Here is a 24,666-nt window from a genome sequence, read left to right as displayed (position 1 = left end):
ACTGAACCAGCATGGCTACCACAGCATCTTGCAGTGGCATGCTATTCCATTGGGTTTGCGTTTAGTTGGACCATAATTTATTTTTCAACAACATGACCCAAAACACACCTCCAGGCTGTGTAAGGGCTATTTGACCAAGAAGGAGAGTGATGGGGTGCTGCGCCAGATGACCTGACCTCCACAATCACCGGACCTGAACCCAATGGAGATGGTTTGGGGTGAGCTGGACCGCAGAGTTAAGGCAAAAGGGCCAACAAGTGCTAAGCAGCTCTGGGAACTCCTTCAAGACTGTTGGAAGACCGTTTCAGGTGACTACCTCTTGAAGCTCATCATGAGAATGCCAAGAGTGTGCGAAGCAGTAATCAAAGCAAAGGGTGGTTACTTTAAGAACCTAAAATATAAGACACATTTTCAGTTTGTGTTAATTCGTAGTTTTGATGCCTTTAATGTGAATCTTCAATTTCCATAGTCACGAAAATAAAGACAACTCTTTGAATGAGAAGGTGTGTCCAAACTTTTGGTCTGCACTGTACAGGTAGAAGGTTTAGTTGAAGCTAAAATTCTAAACAGTTAAAACACCACGCAGGTCCTAAAGATTCCTCCAACGCTGCCTCACTTACTGAGGATCAGGGTAATCATGTTTAGGAGGATGCCAATTATTTTATTTTTAATGGAATCAATTTTATTTATAAAGAATCCCATAAAGTGATTACTGCTAAGAGCTAAGGGAATGGATGGATCAACCGAGCTATGACTCTGTAAGTTTGGCAACTTTAATGAAGAGAAATCTAGGATTATTTTTAATCTCCTCAATTAATGATTAAAAATATGCTGCTCTAACTCAGTGAAGGGTCTTTTTATACAACAGTGGACTGTTTTTCTAGATCAGGTAGGATTCCTCATGGTGTGTAGAGCTCTATTTTCTCTTCAATTTCCTAACATTTTTTTTCCAAAAAGAACGCAGCTCTAAATTAAACCAGGGAGCCAGCTTTCTGTGAATAATCACCTTCTTTTTCAAGGGAGATACACTGTCTAATGCAGAACGCAACATATATAACTATTAGTAAGACATTTACAGTTAAATAAATAAATCATTCTCATTTGTCATCCGGGATGGAAGTAACATTCCCTATAAACGATCGGTCCTCTCCATCAACGTCTTAGTAATTTTTTTCTCTTTTCAAACCTAGAGGTACGATCCAGAACTACTTTGGTTCAGACTGTAGCTTGTACTTACTTCCTGGGTCCTGAGCCAGTCATTTGAGAATTCCCAACACAGAGCGCAGCATTTGGTATTTTATTTTGGCGAAGAGCAGCAGCCTGCAAACATGGAAACCAGTAAAAGAAGCAGACCAGATTTTGAACAGAATAAAACATCTTATACCTGTATTGTGGAAGTAAAAATTCAGTGCAGTTTTACAACACCAATCAACCGTTGAGTTAACGGCTAGTCTCTGTGAAAGGCATAGTGTATGTGTTGTTCGGATTTTAACCATTAAGTTACTTAAAGCTCCTTTAAGTCTTTCATACAGTAGTTATGACATACCATCCGCCTCTATCAGCCAGACATTCCAGAAGATCATCATCATCTGGGTTTCCACCCTCCTCTTGTTACTCCCTGGCAGAGAAAGTTGCACACAAATAACATTTTGCATAAAAAGAGACAAAACTGACTGGCTTACAAGGCAGTATCTTAGCCTGAAATGTTTAATATAAGCAATTCTGGAATAATTACATAGTTGAACTAATTAGGCTCACTATTTGGCAATAAACTGTTTTTCTTGTTCACTCTTAATTCATAAACACTTATGAATGAGTTTTCAATTCAATTCAATTCAATCCAATTTTATTTATATAGCGCCAAATCATGAAACATGTCATCTCAAGGCACTTTACAAAGTCAAGTTCAATCATATTATAGAGATTGGGTCAGATTATACAGATTGGTCAAAAATGTCCTATATAAGGAAACCAGTTGATTGCATCAAAGTCCCGACAAGCAGCATTCACTCCTGGGGAAGCGTAGAGCCACAGGAAGAGCCATCTGCATTGTACATGGCTTTGCTGCAATCCCTCATACTGAGCAAGCATGAAGCGACAGTGGAAAGAAAAACCACCCATTAACGGGAAGGAAAAACCTCCGGCAGAACCGGGCTCAGTATGAACGGTCATCTGCCTCGACCGACTGGGGTTACAGAAGACAGAACAGAGACACAACAAGAGAAACAAAAAAGCACAGAAGCTCACATTGATCTAGTAATCTGTTCTACATTAGATGGTAGTAGTGGGTGAGCCGTCTTCTCTGGATGATGTCACAGTTAACAGAACGCCAGACCAGGTGTACCTACTATGAAGATAAAAGAGAGAGAACAGAAAGTTAAAGCACAAATGACAACACATAATGCATAATTGAAGAACAGTAGAACTCAATAGAGTGAGAAAATTAGATCCTGATATACTCCAGTAGCCTAAGCCTATAGCAGTAAAACTATAAAGGTAGCTGAGAGTAACATGAGCCACTAGTTATAATTTTTGTCAAAAAGAAAAGTTTTAAGCCTAGTCTTAAAAGTAGACGGGGTGTCTGCCTCCTGGACCAAAACTGGGAGTTGGTTCCACAGGAGAGTAGCCTGATAGCTAAAGGATCTGCCTCCCATTCTACTTTTAGAGACTCTAGGAACCACCAGCAGACCTGCAGTCTGAGAGCGAAGTGCTCTGTTAGGAACATACGGGGTAATCAGAGCTCTGATATATGATGGAGTTTGATTATTAAGGGCTTTATACGTTAGAAGAAGAATATTAAATTCTATTCTTGATTTAACAGGAAGCCAATGAAGGGAAGCTAAAACAGGAGAAATATGATCCCTCTTGTTGATTTTCATCAGAACTCTTGCTGCAGCATTTTGGATCAGCTGAAGGCTTTGAACTGCATTTTGTGGACTTCCTGATAGTAATGAATTACAATAGTCCAGCCTTGAAGTAACAAATGCATGGACCAGTTTTTCAGCATCACTCCTGGACAGAATGTTTCTAATTTTGGCGATATTCCCGAGGTGAAAAATGGAAACTCTGGAAACCTGTTTAATATGGGATTTAAATGACATGTCTTGGTAAAAAATAACACCAAGATTTTTTACTTTATTACCAGAGGCCAGGTTAATGCCACCCAGATTAAGTGATTGGTTAAGAAGTTTATTTTTTGAGGACTCTGGCCCAAAGATTACAACTTCGGTCTTGTCAGAATTTAGATGCAGGAAATTTAAAGTCATCCAGCTTTTGATGTCATCAAGACATGACTGCAGTCGAAGTAACTGATTGGATTCATCAGGATTTATGGATAAATATAGCTGAGTATCATCAGCATAACAGTGGAAATTAATCCCATGCTGTCTGATAATTTTGCCTATTGGAAGCATATATATAGTAAATAGAATTGGTCCAAGGACTGAACCCTGTGGTACTCCACAAGTGACCCTAGAGTTTGAGGAAGATTTATTATTAACATGAACAAATTGGAATCTGTCTGACAGATAAGATTTAAACCAGCCTAATGCTTTCCCCTTAATCCCTACAGTATGTTCAAGTCTTTGTAGGAGAATATTGTGATCAACTGTATCAAACGCAGCACTGAGATCTAACAGGACAAGTATAGACACAAGTCCATTATCTGAGGCCATGAGAATATCATTAGTGACCTTCACCAGAGCTGTTTCAGTGCTATGATGAGCTCTGAAGCCTGACTGAAACTCCTCAAGTAGGTCATTACTTTGTAAATGTTCACAAAGTTGATTAGCAACTACTTTCTCAAGAATTTTAGATAAGAAAAGAAGATTAGATATAGGTCTGTAATTTACTAACTCATCTTGATCAAGAGAAGGTTTCTTAAGTAAAGGTTTAATAACAGCTACTTTCAAAACCTGTGGTACATATCCATTTACTAAGGATAGATTAATCATGTCTAAAATAGGACCACTGATCAGAGGGAATACCTCCTTAAACAACTTGGTTGGGATTGGGTCTAACATACAGGTAGAAGGTTTAGATGAAGCTAAAATTTTAGATAGCTCAGAAAGCTCTACTGCTTTTAAACAGTAGTTAAGTTGTTTACTGCTTAATAAAAGCATGGTGTTGATATCATGACGATCATGAAGCAGGCCTACTTTATGAAAGATGTGCAAAGCCTGATTGAGATCCATCCAAAACATTATGGGCTCTTTGGAAGTCAGTAAGGAAAGTTGATTAAAATTTCAAGAATCAATTTGATTCCAATTCTCAGGATTTAGAATAGATTATTTTCAATTTGATCTCAAATTAAATCTCTGGTATTAATAACATTTTTTTTAGCTGTTAACTGAATTTCATGACTGTGTAGTTATTCAATTCAATTCAATTCAATTTTATTTATATAGCGCCAAATCATGAAACATGTCATCTCAAGGCACTTTACAAAGTCAAGTTCAATCATATTATACAGATTGGGTCAGATTATACAGATTGGTCAAAAATGTCCTATATAAGGAAACCAGTTGATTGCATCAAAGTCCCGACAAGCAGCATTCACTCCTGGGGAAGCGTAGAGCCACAGGAAGAGTCATCTGCATTGTACATGGCTTTGCTGCAATCCCTCATACTGAGCAAGCATGAAGCGACAGTGGGAAGAAAAACCACCCATTAACGGGAAGGAAAAACCTCCGGCAGAACCGGGCTCAGTATGAACGGTCATCTGCCTCGACCGACTGGGGTTACAGAAGACAGAACAGAGACACAACAAGAGAAACAAAAAAGCACAGAAGCACACATTGATCTAGTAATCTGTTCTACATTAGATGGTAGTAGCGGGTGAGCCGTCTTCTCTGGATGATGTCACAGTTAACAGAACGCCAGACCAGGTGTACCTACTATGAAGAGAAAAGAGAGAGAACAGAAAGTTAAAGCAGAAATGACAACACATAATGCATAATTGAAGAACAGTAGAACTCAATATAGTGAGAAAATTAGATCCTGATATACTCCAGTAACCTAAGCCTATAGCAGTAAAACTATAAAGGTAGCTGAGAGTAACATGAGTCACTAGTTATAATTTTTGTCAAAAAGAAAAGTTTTAAGCCTAGTCTTAAAAGTAGACAGGGTGTCTGCCTCACGGACCAAAACTGGGAGTTGGTTCCACAGAAGAGGAGCCTGATAGCTAAAGGATCTGCCTCCCATTCTACTTTTAGAGACTCTAGGAACCACCAGCAGACCTGCGGTCTGAGAGCGAAGTGCTCTGTTAGGAACATATGGGGTAATCAGAGCTCTGATATATGATGGAGCTTGATTATTAAGGGCTTTATACGTTAGAAGAAGAATTTTAAATTCTATTCTTGATTTAACAGGAAGCCAATGAAGGGAAGCTAAAATTGGAGAAATATGATCCCTCTTGTTGATTTTCATCAGAACTCTTGCTGCAGCATTTTGGATCAGCTGAAGGCTTTGAACTGCATTTTGTGGACTTCCTGATAGTAAAGAATTACAATAGTCCAGCCTTGAAGTAACAAATGCATGGACCAGTTTTTCAGCATCACTCCTGGACAGAATGTTTCTAATTTTGGCGATATTCCGGAGGTGAAAAAAGGAAACTCTGGAAACCTGTTTAATATGGGATTTAAATGACATGTCTTGGTCAAAAATAACACCAAGATTTTTTACTTTATTACCAGAGGCCAGATTAATGCCACCCAGATTAAGTGATTGGTTAAGAAGTTTATTTTTTGAGGACTCTGGCCCAAAGATTAAAACTTCGGTCTTGTCAGAATTTTAACATGAACAAATTGGAATCTGTCTGACAGATAAGATTTAAACCAGCCTAATGCTTTCCCCTTAATCCCTACAGTATGTTCAAGTCTTTGTAGGAGAATATTGTGATCAACTGTATCAAACGCAGCACTGAGATCTAACAGGACAAGTATAGACACAAGTCCATTATCTGAGGCCATGAGAATATCATTAGTGACCTTCACCAGAGCTGTTTCAGTGCTATGATGAGCTCTGAAGCCTGACTGAAACTCCTCAAGTAGGTCATTACTTTGTAAATGTTCACAAAGTTGATTAGCAACTACTTTCTCAAGAATTTTAGATAAGAAAAGAAGATTAGATATAGGTCTGTAATTTACTAACTCATCTTGATCAAGAGAAGGTTTCTTAAGTAAAGGTTTAATAACAGCTACTTTCAAAACCTGTGGTACATATCCATTTACTAAGGATAGATTAATCATGTCTAAAATAGTGCCACTGATCAAAGGGAATATGTCCTTAAACAACTTGGTTGGGATTGGGTCTAACATACAGGTAGAAGGTTTAGATGAAGCTAAAATTTTAGATAGCTCAGAAAGCTCTACTGCTTCTAAACAGTTCAAACACTGCACAGATTCTAAAGATTCCTCCAATGCTGCCTCACTTACTGAGGACGAGGTAATCATGTTTGGGAGGATGCCAATTATTTTATTTTTAATGGCATCAATTTTATTTATGAAGAATCCCATAAAATCATTACTACTAAGAGCTAAGGGAATGGATGGATCAACAGAGCTGTGGCTCTGGGCAAGTTTGGCAACTGTACTAAAGAGAAATCTAGGATTATTTTTATTCTCTTCAATTAATGATGAAAAATATGCTGCTCTAACTCTGCGGAGGGTCTTGTTATACAACAATAGTCTGTCCCTCCAGATTAAGTAGGATTCCTCTTGGTGTGTAGAGCGCCATTTTCTCTCCAATTTCCTAACATTGTGCTTCAAGGAACGCAGCTCTGAATTAAACCAAGGAGCCAGCTTCCTGTGAATAATCACCTTCTTTTTCAAGGGAGCTACATTGTCTAATGCAGAACGCAATGAGGAAGTCACATTGTTAGCAAAGGTATCGATTTGTGAATGGGAAGAAACAGCAATGCTGCCATCTACAGGGCATTTCTGCAATACTGAGGATATTAAAAAGGGGACAGACTCTTTAAGTTTTGATACAGCATTATCCGATAAAAATCTACTATAATGGAACCCTCTTTTGGGGGTGGAGAATTCAGTTAGATTAAACTCAAATGTTATTAAAAAATGATCAGACAGGACAGGGTTGTGAGAGAATACTGTTAATTCTTCACAATCAATGCCATATGTCAGAACAAGGTCTAAAGTATGGAGCCGAGAGTGCGTCGGTTCATGCACATTTTGAGCAAAACCAATTGAATCTAGGATAGTTTTAAAGGCTACACTAAGGTTATCACATTCAGTGTCAACATGGATGTTAAAATCACCCACTATAATAACCTTATCAGTATTTAACACCAAATCAGATAAGAAATCTGACAACTCATCCAAAAACTGAGTGTAAGGGCCTGGTGGACGATACAAAACAACAAACAGAAGAGGTTTTATTGCTTTGCAGTTTGGATGAGGGAAACTGAGGGTTAAATGTTCAAAAGAACTGTAATTATTAGTTGGCCTGGGACTAATTAATAAATCAGACTGAAAGATAGTTGCCACTCCTCCTCCTCTTCCCACAGATCTGGGAATGTGGAAATTTGAATAACTGGAGGGGGTTGACTCATTTATACTAACGTAGTCCTCTTGTAGCCAGGTTTCTGTGAGACAAAACAAATCAATCTGATTATCAGAAATCAATTCATTAACTAACAAAGTCTTTGGAGGGAGAGACCTTATATTTAATAGACCACATTTTATTATTTTATTTTTAGGTTCAAGGTGAACCATATTGATTTTTATTAGGTTTTTATGATTTGTTCCTTTTAGATCAGTTTTTGATCTGTTAAGTTTTGGCCGTGGGAAAGACACCGTCTCAATAGGGTAATGGGTGGGTAACAGTACAGAAGCTGCAGAGAGGTGTGTTAAACTACGGCTCTGCTTCCTGGTCTGGACCCTGGGTTGTCAGCATTTAGGAGAACTAATAAATCCGGCCAGATTCCTAGAAAGAAGAGCAGCACCCTCCAAAGTAGGATGGATGCCGTCTCTCCGGATCAGACCAGGTTTTCCCCAGAAAGTTCTCCAGTTATCAATGTAGCCCACGTCGTTTTCTGGACACCACCTAGACAACCAGCGGTTGAATGATGACATGCGGCTAAACATGTCATCACTGGTCAGATCAGGCAGGGGACCAGAGAAAATTACAGAGTCCGACATTGTTTTAGCAAACTCACAAACCGAAGCAACACCAACTTTGGTGACCTCTGATCGGCGTGACCGGGTGTCATTGCCGCCAGCGTGAATAACAATTTTGCGGTATTTACGCTTATCCTTAGCCAGTAGTTTTAGGTAGGATTCTATGTCGCCTGTTCTGGCCCCTGGTAGGCATTTAACTATGGTTCCCTGGTTTCTTTAGTGCCACATTTCTCATTATGGAGCTGCCAATAATTAAGGTCGGCTCCTCGGCGAGATTGTCGCTCAGAGGGGAAAATTTATTAGAAACGCAGATGGGTTGGTGGTGATCTGGGGTCTGTAATCTAGAGCTATGCTTCCTACGAACTGTCACCCAGCCAGCCTGGTTACCAGGCTGCTCGGGTGCTACTGCTTTAGGTTCGCTACGTGAAGTTACTCTATGCGGCTCCGCGCTAGCAAAAGAGCGGCTATCAGCTGGTTTTTCAACAGCACGGAGCCGGGTCTCCAATTCTGACACCCTCGCCTCCAAAGCTACAAAAACACTACATTTATTACATGTACCATCATCACTAAAGGAGGCAGAGGAATAACTGAACATCTGACACAGAGAGCAGCAGATAGGAGACTTAGTCAGAGCCGGAGAAGCCATTATGAGGCTAAGGCTTGGCTAGCGCTAGGCTAACGCTAGGCTAAAGCTAGGCTAGCGCCCTATTATCACGCCAAAGAACAAACCGTGTGAAACACGAGGAGTTCCCAAACGTGATGAGCAGCCACAGACAATGTTTTAAAAGTGCTTATGTTTGGAAACAGATGTTACAGCAAAGAGGTTTAAAGATAAAAAGCGAGAGAGCCTGGAGCAAAGCTCCGTCGTTCACACAGCAACAACAGGAAGTGACGCAATACGCCTTACCGCAAACAGGAAGTCCGCCTTCTGGTGGATGGGAACGAATGCATTATGCATTATATTGATACTAGTATGATTGTATTAACAATTAACTGCAAATTGATAAAGTAAAAGGAGTTAATGGCGGCCTTAAGGACCAAAGACTCTCCCTGAATGTTGAGACATTTGTTTTCACAAACATGCTGTGGAGCAGAAAACCCAAACAGACCCAGGGTAGAAAATATAGACACCTGAGAATATCTACAGCTGCTATTTCTGTTTAATTCAATAATACTTTACTAAACCAAAATGAAAATAAATGTGAACACTAACCTAGCGTAATGTTAAAATTGTGACATTAAAAATTCACCTCCCAGGCTGGAGTGTGAAAGCTCCAGTGAAGAATGGTGCGTCAATTCCTCCGACCACTAGGTGCAGATTGACGCTTTGTTTTGTTTTTGCCCTGCTGAGGTCTCAGAGCAGAAGAAGTGGTAATAGCCTAACGCGGTTGTAAGGCTAAAGTCGGTTCTCTGTGTGCTCTACTGATAAAACACAAAGTTACAGCTCCCACATAATTGGGCGTGCTGTGCACAGACTGTGAGCTCTCTGGGGACAATAGAATTCTGTAGGAAATGATGGGAATACTTTCTGGTCCTTTTCAAACTAATAAAGCACATTCATCGGCGACCTGGAAGTTATTCTGTTTGCGCATGCGCAAAGAAGCCGATGGTACATATCAGGTAGAGAGCGCAAGCGTCTCGCAATGATTGGCATGTGAGAATTGATAAGACAACCACTCCAGCCACAGTACTTCGAAGCCGATAAAGATTGTGCTATGCCATTGAATTTTACAAAAAGTGACTAAGCCCAGAAAAGCAGCACAAGTCTTAATATGCCACCCGATACGTCCTGCTCTCAAAAAAAATGTCTATACAACGCCATACTACTGCAAACCACACTCCTATCGTACTTTCAGCAAGCAAAAAACAAATAAAATAAAAAAGTGTTAGAATTTTAGCCACAACTTTTTTAATACATGTATCCTTGTTTTTTGTAACTGCCTAAGCTATCTGTTAATTCGGCTTTTTTATACGACGTGACTTAATGTTGTGGGAGTTTTGGGTGGAATATTAAACAATAGTAACTGAGTTCCCATCTTTACTAAATGACGAGACGGTGGTATAACGTTCCAGCACTTTTATTGAGAAACAGAGCAGAGATTCACATAGTTGGAAAGTAATCGCACCCTTCGGTTCCACTGCAGTCTCTGTCTGCCCTGTCTCTGTCTGCCTCGCTTTTCGGGCTTCCCCTAATACTGCACCGTTGCCTTCCCATGAGACAAAACAAAGACAGTCTATCGTAAACAATCAGTATCCCTCAGCAGCTGCAGCATTTGGCCTTGCAATCAGAAAACAGTGGATCTTATACACAGACATCAGGTCTCCAGGCCTCCTCTGTCCGAGTGGTGTGAGGCCATAGTGACTTCAGAATAATAATTCTTATAACATTCCTCTCTTTTTTTTGATGATGGCGTCGTCAGCATCAAGACAAAACAAGATGACCCACCACTTGAAAATGTGAACAAAACACAGAGGAACCATTTCTGTAAACTCGTAATGTGGGACCCAAAGGGTTCCCGTGTTGGAACCGGGTAGTGCTGGAACTTTTAATACAGATCAACATGAATGCTTCATAGAGCTTTAACACACAAGATCAAAGATTTAGCTTTTGTCCACAATTTAGGATTCATCTAATTAGGTAAGGCCTGTTTTAGGTACCTATGCGCACATTATTTTAAAATTACATTAGACTATGGTAAGCTAAACCCTGTTCAGTAACCAAGGTCGAATCCGTCTACTCTGACCCACCCTGAATACCCTCCTACTCCTTTCTCCACTCACCCCTACGATGGACAATAATCCACCACTCCAAACTTATAACACCAGGAGCAAAGGCAGGAGAGGTTCAGTGCGGGCAGGGGAACTCCAGAAAAAGCTACCCCTAGGGGGCAGTAAAAACTGCAAGGCCCCCTCCCAGGGAGATCTGCTCTCGGCCAATCTGAGCCTGAAAACCCTGTATTGAATCTAAGTGTTAACATTACCAGCTAATATTAAAGGATCTTTAGAGCCAATCCGATCCTGGTTCTTCCTATATCAAATCAAAAGTTGCATAAACCATAGATCCTTGTGTGTCTGAAGCAAACAGTTTCCATTTTTTACCCCATAAAACCCATATTGATCAACATGATGTAATATTAAAGTGTAGATCTCATAACACAAAAAAATCAAACATGTGAGTCAGTGGAACAGAGCAGTTAAACAAACAGCAACACAATATGAGAAGAGTTCTAAACGTCAAGAACGCAAAGTTAAGAAAGCCTTCAGGCCATTCTGGCACAAGGCAGAAAATAATCTAATCGCGCTTAGGGTCTCTTCAGGCAACTCCTCCCGTTGAAGAATAAGGAATCAGAGTTCTCTGGCTTCTTCATCCCCAGTCCTCTTCTTGGTTCCTCCTCGCAGGCTGGACGATTGAGCTGGATGGTAATAAGTGTTCAGTTCTGGATGGGCACTGAGCATTTTATTTTGCATTTCTCTCTAATAAAACACTTTGTGAAGATGGTCTGCAGACACGAGTCCTTGTTCCCACTAGAGAACAGAAACAAGGTGTAATTAGTGTTCTTATCAAAACCCCTTTCATGTGTCATTTATTAAAACATCCTCCAAGCACTTCCACATTCAAGATATTTCTGTGCACAATTATTTAGCTTTCAGAATTCTGCAATTTAATTATTAATTAAAATAGTAATCTTTAAGTTCAAGTGTATCTGCAGTAAATTCATAATAATTCTTAACAGAATGCTTTTAATGTGTGTCTTAACTGTTGTTGTCTGACAGTTGAAGTTCTCTGCAACATAAGTTCATCAACATATTCGTTTCATGACATTTCCCATTTTATTTTGAAAACCCAACTGAGAAAAAGAAAGCCTTTCCATGTGAAAGCCTTTTCCCTCTCTCCCTCTTTTTTTTTTTTTTTTAAAGAAAGCGAGGTGCTGTTCTGCACAGAAAAGACAAAATATTTACACCATGCTGTTACTGTTCAAAACCGCCAAGGTTCTACAAACAAAGCAATGAGAGAGAACAGGAGCTTTTGAAAACGCTCTAACATTGTAGAACAACTAAAGCTACTTAAGCAAATCAGAATTAGTTCCCAAATTAATCCTAAAATAAAGTAAACCATACATGTGATTATTTATTTTCTTAAACTGAGGATTAAGGACTTTTATTAAGAAGTTCTTGGGTGAACGCATCTCTGCGTTCCTATTTGTCTAGGCCTCTGCAATCTGATCTATGATCTATGTATTCTGAGTGCCTGGTCAGGAAGGGTTAAGGTTCTCTGAAGCTTTCTGTTTTCAGCAACCCTGAAAACCCAGAACCCCCTACAGTCAGTGTAAGGTGTCAGGTAACCCGTGGGACCACCTCGTCGTCTCTCTGGTTCCACCAGCTGTGTCAAGTCCACAGCAGCTCGTCCTGGGTGCCATGCCCCAGGGGTCTCCACACCCCCCTGTGTGGAACGTTTCTCGTTGTAAGGATCTCACCTTACGTGCCGTTCAAGATGTTCTTTACACAACAGGACTTCCAATGTGGGATGTATTTGCTGCTTTGATGTTCCTCAGAGAAAACCTTCATTCATTGATATCACCTTCAAGCTGTTACCCTTTCATCATCACAGCCCCCCAACCATCCTGACCAGATCCAAAATGTCCCCATAATCTAATCTAATTAAATTAATCTTACTTATTTTCTGTATGTAGGACGATAACCATTAAATTATCCTGATCTAAAAGCCCTCAGGTTAACGGGTTAACTGGTTAAAAGACTTTTGAGTTATTTGTGTTCTAGTTGAAAGATATTAAATCTCCATAAATATTGTAACCATTTTACCCTGATGCTTTAATCCTAAATTTACCCATGTTAGTAGGATGTGTCATTATGCAAATTTTATTGCAACATTACCCATTTTAGCCAGTAACCTTTTCTTTGCGTTTTATTGAAGCCTGCCAGAGTAGCAGAAATCAGCTTACTCTTAAGATGTTTATTAAATGAAATGCTATTTAAAAGTTCAGATTATTCTACATATATAGTGAAAACAAATTAATTCATTTATTTATTTAACTGTTGATATAATACCCACTTAATTTATTAAGTTGCTCCATGATTCCATCAAGGTGCTTCTTTAAAAATTTTCACCTTTACATAATCTTAATGTGTTTCGTAATGTGTGGTTTGTTTTAATTGTGTACAACAAAATCTGAAGTGAAATGCATGAAGTCGTGTCTGCAGAACTCATCTGTGTTTGTTGTCGAAGGTTGTCCGATGCCTCAGTCATAGTCCTTCAATGTCCTTTTCCAGTCCAATGTCTAAATTCAGCAGCCCAACATTCTCCTTCTCATCAAGAGTCCATCCTCCAGTCCTCACGCCTGCAAACAGAATGAATTCTGCCAGCATTTTTTGCCAAAGAAAACGCTCCATAGGTTGAAAAGAAATTACAGCAAAACAGTCACAAACATTTTAACTACAGTGTTCCCTCTAACATGACAAACATAAAAGAAACAAAAGGATAAAAAATAAATCAAACTTTGTCTCTGACAAAATAAAACTCAAAACTGGATCAGGCTGAAGTCAATGACATCACCTTTAGTCCTTGTCCCAAGGATCAGCCCCCATGGCACTGCGGCACTGTTTCTGCATTCTCTCGCATCTGAGAATGTCTAAAATGAAAACTAAATCTCTATGTTAGCACAATCCCATCATATTGACCAGGTTTCTTTGCAAAGAAAAGAAGCAGAAAGATAGAGCTGTTAATAGCAGAAAGCAACAAACATTTTTAAGACACCACCTTTCCTGCTGGAAGATCTGGCATAACTTGGTTAAAACTAAGTATAATTTAGTGTCCAAATCTGATTATAACTCCTTACCGCACTGCTAGCACTGTCTTTTCAGAGTCTTCTATTAGCAGAAAGGTGGCGTCTCCTTTAATCTGAAAGCAATAACTCAGAGAAAAACAAGAGTGTTAATAGCATGCAGTTAAAACCCTGGTCCCCTTAGTGTCCCTTTAACGTGATGTTTTCCCCTTTTTTTTCTGATCCTGGGAAGGTTTCTATTCTTCCCCTTTCCTTTGAAACTCTGTTCAAAACACCTCCAAAAGAAAGAAAACAAAAAAACGAAAGAAATGAACCAAACAAAATTAAAACAAAATTGTTTTCCAAGGAGCACAATTATGTCTTTTCCAATATGACATAGGTTTTTGACTTATTACAAACCTTTTTGATATCCTTCTGGTCCTTTGACCATGTGTATTTGCTGTTAGTAATACTTTTATTCATATATACCTTTTCAATCTTAATTGGTCAAGGGTGAAACTTTAAAGCAATGATTGTTCCCTTTTAGTTTTTGAGCTTCTAGTGTTTCTCTATAAATGATAAGAGTTTCCCCATAATTCAGCACATTGAGAAGGCTACCCAAAACAAACCAAGATTAGAATTAGAATTTAACCCTTTAGAAGCTGGCTTTATTTTATTTTTCCCCCTCTGACATAGTTTTCGTGCCCCAGGCCACAACACACAGACCCAGCCTCGCCATAAACATTCAGATGTCTACATCATGGTCAGATTTGTTTATCATATCTATTGTCCTTCTCAGGTTATACTGTCCCTCTGAGGTTTCGCCTCAGCTCAGCATAACTAATAACATCAGATGATTTTGTAACTGATGACGCGTGTAACGTGGCCTTCTAATATTTTGACGCTTTTCAAAATTTCTCATTAGTTGCATTCAAATTCCAAGTAAAAAATAAATAAAATAAATGAATAGAAAACCCTTAGAAAAGCAATCATATTTAGTTCCATACAGTTTGTTCAAAGCACAGTTTTTTCTCATCTATTTAAATCAAAAATCTTGTATATCTAAACTTCTTTCAACTGGACTGGTTTGTGATGAATCATTATTATTATAAGCAATGAGATCTCAGTAATTTTAAATTACTTTAGGGCTAAAAAACAAGTGATAGGATCTCAGCCTAAATTTGTAAAACAGTAAACTTAACAAGCTTATGTAACGCTTATTTCCAATTTCTAACAAAGCTGAAATATTTCTGTTCAAGCCATGTTAATCTCTCCGTGTATCAATTTAATTTGGTCCTGATATTTAATGTTAAAAAAACAAACTTTGTTATTTAAATCTCTCTTTTACTGTACCTCTATTGTTAACATAGTCCATGCTTAAAATGTCATTTGAATTACGGAGCTGCAGTTCTCCCAAAACAAATGAACATTCTGAAACCATGAACATTACTTTTACCCCGAATTAATTCACACAGATGAACGTTTAGTTACATAGATACATACACGCGTACAGTTACATACCAACGATGACATTCAGACAGACAAACACGTGCAGGCCTGCTTTTTCACCATCTTAAATAGTTCTATGTTTTTCATAATTTTTAAACGTCAACGCCGAAAGATGTTTTCAACGCGTTAAGTTCCCGCTTAGTTTAAAAGGTGGAGAGCGTGCGCTGGTTACGACCCCCCGAATGTTTTGTCCACACGCGGTTTTACGCTTCAGTCCCGCAAGGATACAACTCTGTGTCTCGCAGACACTTGGACGCTTACCCATTTTTGAAAGTTATACGTCGCTATTAGCAGTTTAGACCAATTTTATCCACAACGGAAGTGCCTAATCGGTCCCCACGTAAACGCTTCCCCGGTGCAACGCCTTTTTAGTTTCGTTTCCGTTTCCTTGTTTTTATTCATTTTATTCAATTTTCGCTTTTCTTTTTTTTCTCTTAATTTTATTTTTATTATTTAGTAGCAGTACTGCAATAAAATAAGATAATAGTAATAATAATAACCCCTATGTGAGAAATCTGCATGTTTAATCAAATCATTTCAAATCATTTATGCATGTCATGCGTCTGGGCCCCTACGTTTTTCAGCATGAAATCGAACGTCTCACCCTGGGGCAAGGCTGGACCCTGAAAAACTCTGCCTTTGACCCATTACACTGACTCTTCTGCATCCAGACTTTTTTTTTTGTTTGTTTGTTTTTATTTATTTTATCCTTTTTTTGTGTTTTTATTGTTATTTTCTACTCGTCTTTAGCACGATCGACCAACTAAATGAAAGGCCTCACATCCGATGGTCGCCTTTTTGGTATAATGGTCGGGGTCCCCACTTATCAAAGCTGCAAACGTCTTCGCAACAGTCAAGGACTTAAGCATCCCTGCCGCTTTCATCCACAACAGAAGTGGACAGCCTCTTGCACAAACCCAAGACAAGAGGACTTTAATGGACCAGCTGCAAACTGCTCAGCCGGTCACCTGTTCTCCAGGTGAAAATCACTCTGCCACTCCGCCCCCCTTGTGGGAAAGTCCGTATTTCAGCTGAAAACGTATTCTAATTAAATTTTGAATTTTAGTTTAATGTTTAAACCTTAGTCACCGTTCGGTATTGCGAACCCTGTTTTATTTGCCTTAAGGATTAAATATAATTCATTATTTCTACCGGCTTTTACTTTTACTACCTTTTAGGTTTACAGTTTTAAATTTTAAAATTTCTTGAGGTATACTTTAAAATGGGGTTTAAAATTTAAAAGCTTGCAAGCATTTTTTGACCAATTGCGTTTGTTTTTAAAAGAGCTGGAAAATAATCCCCTTACCGTCTCATGAAAGAAAGGTTCGGATCTTCGCGCCGACGCCCAGAGACGCTCCGAGACCAGGAGCTCCTCCACATCCCTTGAAAATCCATTCGGGGTACCAGAGGCCGGATAACCTCTCCGGGCCGGCCAAAGCAGCTCCTGTCCTCGGACTCCCTCGCTCGTCGGTCGGAGATCCTGTTCGTGACGCCAAATTGTTGTGGGAGTTTTGGGTGGAATATTAAACAATAGTAACTGAGTTCCCATCTTTACTAAATGACGAGACGGTGGTATAACGTTCCAGCACTTTTATTGAGAAACAGAGCAGAGATTCACATAGTTGGAAAGTAATCGCACCCTTCGGTTCCGCTGCAGTCTCTGTCTGCCCTGTCTCTGTCTGCCTCGCTTTTCGGGCTTCCCCTCATACTGCACCGTGGCCTTCCCATGAGACAAAACAAAGACAGTCTATCATAAACAATCAGTATCCCTCAGCAGCTGCAGCATTTGGCCTTGCAATCAGAAAACAGTGGATCTTATACACAGACATCAGGTCTCCAGGCCTCCTCTGTCCGAGTGGTGTGAGGCCATAGTGACTTCAGAATAATAATTCTTATAACACTAAACGTGAATTAAAACACAAATATTTACATCACCTTAACCATAATCATGAAATAAAATAACAATTGTCTGGGAAGTTTTTCGTGTTTTTCATACCCAACTTTTGGTCTGACCTTCCTCTGCTGCGAAGATGAAGTCTGTTGAACAGCTGGTCTCCGCGAAATAGCGAGCACGCGCTTTTTCACCACCATGTGCCGTTGTGTGGGTCTTCTTCTTCTTCTTCTTCTTCTTCTTCTCTTTTTTTAATAGCGGTTGGCAAACAACTTATAGGTGCATTACCACCACCTTTCAGAATGGAGTATCGATCAGACAATCTGTTAGATTCTCTCTAAAACACCCGTTCTTTTTAGAAAACTAAAAATACTCCCAAAAACTACATCCCCAGATGACCTCTCAAACAATTCCCTTGTATCTAATTTATTTTTATTCCTGCCTAATTCTCTACACAACATCTCTCTTTCTTGAGTATATTTATTACATTCTAAAAAAATATGTTATGGGTCCTCTTCTTCGTTGTCTTGATGTTTTCATGGCGGTTGCAAATGAACAGCTTGGTACATTACCGCCACCAACCGGAAATGAGTGTAAATTAGGACGCGCAAGTTCATTCCAAAAACAACTACATTTATAGCAAACACAGATCTCAACAAATACCTCGAGCCAATGTCAGATGTGATTGTATTCAATCTTTTAAATAAAACTTGTTTCTGTGGTTCTCATTTCCTGCATAGCTACTCACCTATTACCTCTTCTATGGGTTTATCATTTAAAGCTGTTAAGTAGGAGTTTTCTGAATGTATTTATTGGAAATACTGGAGGTTTCTTTAGGTTGTGTTTTCTTCCTGAAAGTAAGGGTAGCGTTTTACTAAGTATGGTGGAGTCTAAGCATGGGTTGTTCAAACTCTCTATTTTTTTTCAGCGATAAAATATCCATCCATCCATCCATTTTCTGATACGCTTAATCCCTCATGGGGTCGCGGGGGTTGCTGGTGCCTATCTCCAGTGTTCACTGGGCGAGTGGTGGGGTACACCCTGGACAAGTCGCCAGTCTGTCCTAGGGCAGCACATAGACAGACAGGACAAACAACCATTCATGCACACACTCACAGGACAATTTAGAGAAGCCAATTAACCTAACAGTCATGTTTTTTGGACTGTGGGAGGAAGCCAGAGTACCCGGAGAGAACCCACGTATGCACAGGGAGAACATGCAAACTCCATGCATAAAGACATAGGGTTGGGCAATAAAATATATACAATTTAAAATTAAATACATTAAAGCATGGTTTGGGAGCATCAGTGCCTCAAGAGGTTGGACTTCATCCTGTAACCAGTGGGTTGCTGGTTTTATACCTCTCTTCGTGCCCTCTAAGTGCCCCACCTAAAGACAATTACAAGGTCGGCTTTCTATCACCTGAGGAACATTTCCAGGATTAAAGGACTAATGTCTCAGCAGGATCTGGAAAAACTAATCCATGCGTTTATTTTTAGTCGAATAGATTACTGCAACGATGTTTTCACAATTTTGCCTAAAAAGTGGATCAGACAGCTGCAGCTGATCTAGAACACTGCTGCCCGCGTCCTCACTAAGACTAAGAAAGTAGAGCACATCACACCAGTTCTAAAGTCCTTACACTGGCTCCCTGGATCTCAGAGAATAGACTTTAAAATCCTTCTGTTAGTCTATAAATCCCTAAATGGCTTAGCACCTAAATACATCACAGACTTGTTATCAGTGTATCAACCCCTTCAGACTATTCAGGTCTTCTGGCTCCAGCCTACTCTGCATACCTAGAACCAGAACTAAACACGGAGAAGCAGCATTTAGTTCCTATGCTCCACTTATCTGGAACAAACTCCCAGAAAACTGTAAAAGTGCTGAAAGCCTGAGTTCCTTTATATCAAGATTAAAAACACATTTGTTTAAAATTGCCTTTGAAATGTCTAGTTAAACAGTTTTACTGCTTTTAATGTTCTTCTTTGTTTCTACATTCTATCCCTACTTGCTTTTATTTTGCTATAGTTTAATCATGTAAAGCACTTTGCATTGTCTTTGTACTGAATTGTGCTATATAAATAAATTTGCCTTGCCTTGCCTTGCCTAAGTGGATACGTGTGCAACCTACTGCTCCCTTTAAAGGGGGTATTGTCCTAGAAGGACAATATTTCTTAAAATGATATTTTCTGTCCACTGTATATTTAAGCATCATTACAGGTTGGGATTGTAAATATGAAAAGATGAGAAATTTAGAAATTACAAATTTGGTTGCGCTCATTTTAATAGCATTGAAGCTCAACTTTGCAGCAAAAGGAGGCGTTTGTGTCAAAGACTCTTATTTTGAAATTTCAGTTGAACCGGAAGTAGCGTGTACGTAGTTTTATCATGACCGCACCGATCAGTATGTGAAGAACCAAGGTGTTTGTCGGAGCTTATTGGGAACAATCAGGGAGTTATTACTGTTGTGACATTAAAGATTAAAAAATAAAGGTAACCGCACAGGCTAACGTCAGCAGGAACCCACAGTGTAAAAGCAGTGCATGACGACGTCAGGTGACAACACGGCCCGATAACGGGGAGAACAGAGGAAACGACAGGTTGCAACAACAGAGGAAACAACAGGTTGCAACAACAGGGAAGACGACAGGTTGCAACAGCAGAGGAGATGACGGGTATAACAGCAGAGGAGACAACAGATATAACAGCACAGGGAGATGACGGGGTAAAAGACAGCGAACCGAGATCACGTGATTACAGGTTCAACAACAAGGTCAAACAACATAAAGTAATTCCATAAGCACGATAGATACACACCTTACATAGACACATACATGGACACATGAACACGTCAGAACGCATAAACATAATTTATGCAGCTTCCATTACATAAGCAGGATACATATACACCTTACATGGACACATACATGGACACATGAACACGTCAGAAGACGCATAAACATATTTCTGGCACAAATGGAACCCCATACAGAACAAGGGTTTAAATGTTCCCAAGATGGCGCCCGTTAACTTCCGGCAAACGTGATATCATCCACTTCCTGGTTGAAATAGAACTGTTTTGCTAAAATGTCTAGTTTGACAGATGTTTGACCTGGTCTAGTTCTGCTTCAGACCATTTTCATCCTTGTTTAGTCAGCTTGGGTGTTGTCTTACATTTGCAACATACCTTAGCAAACCATGGATATTTAAAAAGGTCTTAAAAGCTACTTAATCCACAACATGGCATATAGTGGTAAGATGTTAGAACATAATTAACTAAATAGGACAACAGAAAATTAGTGTACAAAAATCATTAAGCTACACATAAAATAACAAAACACATCTTTTTTTGTTTGACATCAATTTCAGTGTATATAAAATCATAATTCCTGTGTAAAAACAATGAAGTTAGGAAGGAACATTAAAAACTTCATCTCATGAATATGAAATTTATCCATCAGAAGCATAAGGTTTATAACAAAACCTTATGCTTTTGCTATGAAATTAAAAATGTAAAATTTTCATCCGCTTGACCGAAAGGGGGGTTGTGAAATTATTTAAATTATGTAAATTGAAATGATAAATTTAATTTGTTGAAACAGATAACATGTCTGATTTGACCAATTTTGAATTTGTAAGGGCTGCCCAACTGGAGCCCACCTATTGCCCATGCTTGGTCTAGCCCATCTACTCCCCACATGAGTCATGTGGGCAGTTTATGGGCTGCCCACATGGGTCCCAGCAACACAGCCCACTCTGAGCCCATGCCCAGCTGAAGCCCATCTAGCCCAAGTGAGGCCCATATGGGCCCCACCTGGACATGTTTGCTGGGTTCTTACCACGTCAAAAAGCAAACCGTGTGAAACACGAGGAATTCCCAAACGTGATGTGCAGCCACAGAAAATTATTTTAAAGGTGTTTATGTGCTGAAAACAGATGTTACAGTAAAGAGTTTTAAAGATAAAAGTGAGAGAGCCTAGAGCAACACACTGCAGTTCAAACAGCGACAACAGGAAGTGACACAAGACGCCTTACCACAAACAGGAAGTGACACAATACACCTAACTGCAAGCAGGAAGCAGTGAAAAGTATTCTTCCCGACTGCTCTGGTAATCTTGTACAGGTTTTTAAGACCTAAGGAGTTACAATAAACAGACTCTGTGAGGATCCCTGTGTGCTACTACATGTCTAATTGGTCTTGATTACATTTTTCTCAGTTTGAATTAATGATGTTTCTGTCTGTTGTTTGCCTGTAGAGAAAACACTTCTCAGTGTTCGCGCAGAGTTTGTGGAGAAGGTTTCTGAGGAAGTCCTAAAACAGCTCATTGACTCCCTTGAAGCTGGTGGTGTCTTAAATAATTTGGAGAAAGAGGGGATACTTGAAAAGAACCAAAACCAGAACAGACAAGGCCCGCTCTACCATAGATGCTGTGGGGGAAAAAGAAAATGACTCCTGCAAAATGATGATACTATATCTTCAGCTAAAAGATCCTACACTGTCCAATTGGCTGGGTTTGTCCTTTGCCTTATCTGCTTAGCCAGGTGTAGCTACATAGTTCTGTAATGCTGCTGTTACTGCAAATCAACTCATTAGCAGGACTATGACTGCATACAGAGGACCGATTTCAGCCATTTAATTCAGGTGTTGGACTAGGAATACATCTTAAATTTGGATTTGAAGACCCATGATCTGGGGTCTTTGAAGCTCGTTCATAAATCATTCTCAGTGGTTTGATTGTTGAGGCTCCTGCCTGTGACTAAGAGGGTCGTTACACAATAATTCAGTTGGGGATTATTCAACTCTGAATGTAGAATAAACAAAGCGACAATAAACTAGTAGTTAGATGAGGGCTCTCTTTTCCTGTATAGGGTGCTGCCTTGGTTTGAATCCCACGGATTCCACCCTGGGTCCCTGAGCAAGACCCTTAGTGCCAGAATGCTTACTGGATGGTCCCCAGTGGTAGCTCATTGGTCATTGACAGATGGGTTAAACACAGAGGTCATATTTCACCAGGATGCGTGTTGCAATTAGAAATAAAGATTATTAATGTTATCATTATTAAAGCTTTCTATAAAAGTCTTAATTTCTCATTGTTTGAGTTTTGAACTCTGGGAAAGAACCTGTGTTTGAGTCTCTTAGCTGTTTATTTAATGTCCCTAATCCTTTTCCTGATAGAAGTGGGTGAAAGAGTTCATTGCCCAGGTGGGTGGGATCTGTAGAAATATGTCTGGCCCTTTCCTGGACTCATAGCATAGATCTTGTAACTGGCATCCCATAATCCCCTGTGCTGATCTCAACACCTGTGCTAAATCCTTGCACTCCTGTGGCATGCAGCTCCCACACCACACTGTCATGCTGAAACACAAAATTATTAACTATTTAAGTAGAACAATGACTAGAGCAGAATTAAGTTGTATTTACCGTAGATGCAGTGTAGACTGCAAATTCTGTCGTAATATGATGGCTCCCCCAGTCCATTGGGAGTGTCTGCCTGCGCTCTTTTCATTGAAAATATCCATTTCTTTCTTCATCCTTCCTCCTTCGGTAAACGACAGAAACGTACATCCAACGATTTAGAATGCCTCTCTGTGCAACCGGGAGCACAACAAGTCATAGGCATTGTTTAGATTCCAAAAATAAACTAACTAAAAGTACGCTCTAAATCACCCGTTTTGTAATGATAGTAGACGGGAACAGTACTGTTTTTTGCCTACCCGCGGACCCGGATGTAGCGCTGTCGTCACGCGTGAACTACCCTATAGCTGTGTTGTAAGTTTTTGAGAGTTGGAACCTAAGGCCTCCTCCTCTGTTTAAGGTTGGTCTTTCTCTCTTAATGTAGATGGCTTCCTTCACACCCCTTTCAAACCATCTGTCTTCTTTGTCCAAAATGTGGACATGTTGGTCCTCACAGAGTGTCCTTTGTCCTTAAGGTGTAGGTGGACAGCAGAGTCTTGTCCTGAGGAGGTAGCTCTCCTGTGTTGAGCGATGCGTCTGTGGAGAGGTTGTTTGGTTTCTCCAATATAAAGATCAGAACATTCCTCACTGACTGAACTGCAGACACCACTCCGCTCATCTTAGGTTTGGGGGTTTTGTCCTTGGGATGCACCAGCCTCTGTCTGAGGGTCCTGTGAGGTTTGAAATGTACTGGGATTTTGTCCTGGAGAAGATTCTCAGTCATCCAGGTCATGGTCATCCAAAAAAAGGTAAAAAAACAAAAGAACTGGGCTTGTTTTCCCTAGTTGAAGACGTTTCGCTTCCTCTCCAGGAACGCGCACGTGACGTCACCGTCTCAAGAGCAACGCCCCTTTTGCCGCTTAGGTAGGGCACACAGGTAGAGAACTCACGGAACAACCAGCTATTACAAGCGCAACAGAACCAGCGATATGACCGACTTTGCAGCCATTAAACTTTCCCAAGACGCACGGTTTACTGGTCGAACTGTCGAAGAACACACCAACCTTCAGCTCAAACGATGGCTTGAGTGTCGAGGGCTTAAAAAGACCGGAAAACGGGCCGAGTTGATCGAACGGTAAGCTTTGGGTTTTTTTTCTGCGCGGCGGTCATGCCGTCGTCGGCCGTTTTTTTTTGTAATCACCGTCCAGGAATCGGTATATGTTTAATGTTTGTCTCATTTGAAATGTTTTTGAGTAAGCTATCCTGGTAGCAGGGTATCAAGTTAGCGCCTGCTACCATGATAGCCTATATGCTATCATGGTAGTATGTGCTTCAATATTAACAGGTCGGCCACCAAAATACTCTTACCTGTTCACTACTTGATGTCGCTGGAATTGGGTCAGGATGTTCTTCGGTTGGGCCCTTTCCTCCAACAAAATGCTTGCTACATATGTAGGTGAATTTGGTAACTTTTTCCGGGTTGAACTGTTGTGTAGGCTGACCGCACCGGTGTACCCAGCGCACACATTTCTCCTTGGCCGTCTTGAAGAAAACATCCTTCATATGCGGCCGATCAGCTAACCTCGAGTCGAGCCGAAATCGGTCCACCCCTTAGTAATGGGTGGTCGTTCAAGTCATAAAGCAAGCAGATGAAACCAAAACTGTTCCATTCATCTATAATGAGTCGTTAGGGTTGGTATTGGCCTGGCTTAAGGGAACAATGTTTTGATCACCCACATGAGGGTGAGAATTAAGGTGGGAAATCCTGGTGTCTTTCGATGTCACTTCACTTTTCACTTGCATACCTACATCAGAGGCAGTAGAAACAGTCAGGAAACGTTTTCAACAAGACAGTGACCTAAACAACAGAACAATTTTCACTCCAGACCAGATCTGTACTTTATTGGACCTTTGTCTTTCTACAACTTATTTCAAGTTCAGCAATCATT

The 24,666-nt window shown here is 40.0% G+C and overlaps 1 long non-coding RNA gene across 1 annotated transcript; it reads right to left on the bottom strand.

Annotated features, from left to right (window-relative positions):
- Window positions 1–810: 810 nt before the first annotated feature.
- On the bottom strand, window positions 811–17,491 carry LOC118560264. The gene is made up of 3 exons (XR_004929223.1): window positions 17,424–17,491; window positions 1,547–1,618; window positions 811–1,320 (listed from the first exon to the last, which is right to left on the bottom strand). It is a non-coding gene; the product is annotated as an uncharacterized LOC118560264 (long non-coding RNA).
- Between the last annotated feature and the right edge of the window lie 7,175 nt (window positions 17,492–24,666).

Source organism: Fundulus heteroclitus, unplaced genomic scaffold (assembly GCF_011125445.2).
Source record: "Fundulus heteroclitus isolate FHET01 unplaced genomic scaffold, MU-UCD_Fhet_4.1 scaffold_41, whole genome shotgun sequence".
NCBI lineage: Eukaryota > Metazoa > Chordata > Actinopteri > Cyprinodontiformes > Fundulidae > Fundulus > Fundulus heteroclitus.
This window is presented reverse-complemented; position numbering and strand designations above follow the sequence as displayed.